A 3,707-nucleotide genomic window follows, 5' to 3' on the forward strand; every position below is an offset into this window, starting at 1 on the left:
TGCATTGCATAGATTGCTAAGCATTAAAGAATGACATTTGTAAACATCAACTTAACACAACACTTTGATCGACTATATGAATAAACTAATATAAAAAGTTACGTACAAATCGGACATCAATGCCGTTATGTATATGTCAACCGTGTAATATAATTTAATAATAATAAGTAGTCAATTTTCAAGATCGCTACCAGATTGACTTAGAGCTGGGTGCCGGATGGACTGGGCAGAATTGATACAAGAACCGCGATTCACGATCCACAAGACCACCAACACCAATCCCCGCCATTCGCCACGAAGCGACGGTGATGTCACCACGGCGCCTGTGCCAGGCCAGGTCACGGACAGACCCAGCAGGTGCCATGGGTTGACTGAGATGACTGGTAGATGCACCACCAGCGGTGCCCCCTACTGTGCCAGGCTAGGTGCAGGAGGTCACGGACAGACCCAGCAGGTGCCATGGGTTGACTGAGATGACTGGTAGATGCACCACCAGCGGTGCCCCCTACTGTGCCAGGCTAGGTGCAGGAGGTCTCGGGACAGACCCAGCAGGTGCCATGGGTTGACTGAGATGACCGGTAGATGCACCATCAGCTGTGACCCCTATTGTGCCAGGCTACGTGCATGTCATGAGACAGACCCAGCAGGTGCCATGGGTTGGCTGAGATGACCGGTAGATGCACCACCAGCTGTGACCCCTACTGTGCCAGGCTAGGTGCAGGAGGTCACGGGACAGACCCAGCAGGTGCCATGGGTTGACTGAGATGACCGGTAGATGCACCACCAGCTGTGACTCCGACTGTGCCAGCTAGGTGCAGGTCACGGGACAGACCCAGTAGGTGCCATGGGTTGACTGAGATGACCGGTAGATGCACCATCAGCTGTGACCCTTACTGTGCCAACTTGCTGTATTTGAGTCGCCCGGCAGTGGTAGAAGCAGCACGGTAGAAACACCAAAATAAAACCTTTTATGTGCAAAGACACCCCCATCGGCTAATGCCACGCCCAATTTAATTCCATATATGGGGGGGGGGGCAAATCTGTGATGGGTGATTTGGTCGGGAGTACAATTTCATTGTGTTACAGCGCCACCGCAAGGTCATCGCCATCCAGCACCGCAAACATTATTGACATGATACATCAGCATCGTTAGTAAATATCATGATCGTCCTTCCACATTGAACATCATTGTTCAACATCCTCCATCACCGTGTCATTAGACATCAGTCAGCAGCAGCAGCAAGCATAATCACCGTCACCAATCAACAACATCCTCATAATCGAACATCACTGTCGCCATATGTGACTAAGTTTGCACTTAGTCACATTCACTTTAAGATGTTTTTGTTCATGTTTTGTTTGTTGTTGTTGCGGTTGCACCCGATTCAAGAGCTGAATGGCTACAGGGCTATACCTAATAAATGAACTTGAACTTGAACCACCGTTGTTAAGACCACCGCATTATAATGAATCAGCCGCAACATGCCCGGTGCGACATCACCTTATCACCACCGCGATGGCTGTAAGCAACCCCCCTTGCACAGCTCCTGGTGTCAGTTCCACTGCTGGCTGAGGCCCTCCCCTTGCCCTCCCCTTGCCCTCCCCACGCCGTGCTGGGCGTGGAGCTACTTTGCCGTACTTCGCGCTGGTTGCTGCGAGTTGGCGAGGCGCGGCAGTGGGTGCATTGGCGGGCAGTACCGTACCACAATGGTTGTTTGCAAAACTGCCCTCTGCTGCTCACAACGTTGCCCGTCACCTACAACAACTTGTTGTGCACGGTCGTCGCCCATCCAAGCACCATCCAGGCTCAACTCCGCTTAGCTTTCGACATCTGACGAGATCGGGAGCGTTCCCTGGTGATTTGGTCATGGGTATTAAGTCGGATGTGCAGTATTTATGCGTCATCTTCCTCAATAATTACAGCATAAACAATCATGTCCTTTAATTTAACCGATAAAACCAGAACTTTAGGACTCTCTCGGGGATGTTTGGCCAATTCCTTTTGAAAGAAGCATTTGTCTTCGTTCCAAATTAACAAAAAAAAGATCCTCCACCCACCGCTCACGGGATTGGACTGCGCCCAAAGCTCAACACAGACGATTGACGAACCCATTTGCTGTCCTGCCATTGCCATCTCCTGGCCACCTCGCAGCCGAGCGGGTTTGGGTGGCAACACACATCTGTGCGTGATCCACCAACGCTCGCCCCAAAGCGCCGGTCTGGGTCACGGCGTGCGCACTGCCACTGGCCCCGGTCGACTTGAAGCTCTCAGCCGTTCCGGATAGGAGACTCCTTGGTGGCGTGGGGGTTGACGGCTGTTTTCACGATCACCGCACGTTGTGGACTTGGGCCGTGTTGGGCTGTGGACTTCAGAATGAATCCGTTGTGACCGCGCAAACCGAATAGTATAGCGAGCTCGCCAACTCGTGCGGCGACTCCGCAAAACCCATCAGAAATAAAGTTGTCAAATGTTTTATACCTCTATAAATAAGCGCTGACTTAACACCTCAAGAGGTTTGGAAGAATCGTGCAGCCGATGCTATCTACAAGAACAACGTGGCGCGGGCATGCGTCCTCGTGTCTCCCCGGTGTCTCACCCCTGCGTGTCTCAGTGTCTCACCCCTGCGTGTCTCAGTGTCTCACCCCTGAGTGTCTCAGTGTCTCACCCCTGCGTGTCTCAGTGTCTCACCCCTGCGTGTCTCAGTGTGTCCCCGGTGCCTCGCCGCGTGTCTCCGTGATTCGGGGTCTGGCCCGTCCTGCGATGTTTCATTTTGCAGTTGCTCCCACGCAGCAAGAGCGGTGGTGGTGGTGGGGGGAGGCGATCGGAGACGGGTAACCCGCGCTCTGGGGCCCGAGCACTCTCCTTGCCCCGGGGCCCCGTGCCTGTGCGAGGGAGAGCATGAACCCTCGCGCAATTAGCGCAGGGCCCCCGTTAATTAGGGGGAGACGCCACGTGACGCGGGGCAGTACCCTGGAAGAGATTACTCGAGGGCGACCCGGGGGGAGCCAATTACAGCGGCACGCCGAGACACACAGCGGGGGGGGGGGGGGCATGGTGGAGGGGGGGGCAGGTTGATGAATGGTTTGATGTGGGGTGAGAGAGGTATTGGGATGGCAGGAGAAACAGATGATGCATTTGTAGGAGGTGCTGGAGGTGATGTTAACGTGGAAGGTGACGGTGGTGAGGAGGGGAAGTGATGGTGGTGAAGAGAGTTGGTGGTGATGAGGAGGTGATGGTGGTGAGTATGCGAAGTGACGATAGTAAGGGGAGATAATAGCGCTGGATGAGGTGATGGCGGCGAGGTGATGGCGGCGAGGAGAGGCGGTGACTTCAAAGCCGCTGTCTCTGGGAGGCGACCCCTCCCCTCCACGCCCCCCCCCCCGCCACTTGCTGTCATTACCCCGCGTCTCATCCTCCCCTGCACCCGCACTTGGAACCCATGGCAGTTGTTTCCACATTCACCTTCGTGTTTAAACTCGAGCCAAATCATCATCAGCACCATCATCATCAGCAGCATCATCAGCAGCAGCAGCAGCAGCTGCCGCCCGCGTTCCACAAGCGCGCTCCAAGGGGCGGGGGTCACCCGCTCAGGGGGAGCGGGTGACCCCCTCCCCCACCGCCCCCACCCCTTCTCCCTCCCAGCCCCCGAACATAACAACTCAATACATCCTTCAAAAACACCGTGGCCCTAAAAGGAAAACTATAT

The 3,707-nt window shown here is 54.7% G+C and overlaps 1 pseudogene; it reads left to right on the forward strand.

Annotated features, from left to right (window-relative positions):
• LOC133341179 (chromosome transmission fidelity protein 18 homolog) overlaps window positions 1–2,903 on the forward strand; it is a 16,612-nt pseudogene extending 13,709 nt beyond the window's left edge.
• The last annotated feature ends 804 nt before the right edge of the window (window positions 2,904–3,707 follow it).

Source organism: Lethenteron reissneri, chromosome 11, assembly GCF_015708825.2.
Source record: "Lethenteron reissneri isolate LAM-NWPU_2019-01 chromosome 11, ASM1570882v1, whole genome shotgun sequence".
In the NCBI taxonomy this organism is placed as follows: domain Eukaryota; kingdom Metazoa; phylum Chordata; class Hyperoartia; order Petromyzontiformes; family Petromyzontidae; genus Lethenteron; species Lethenteron reissneri.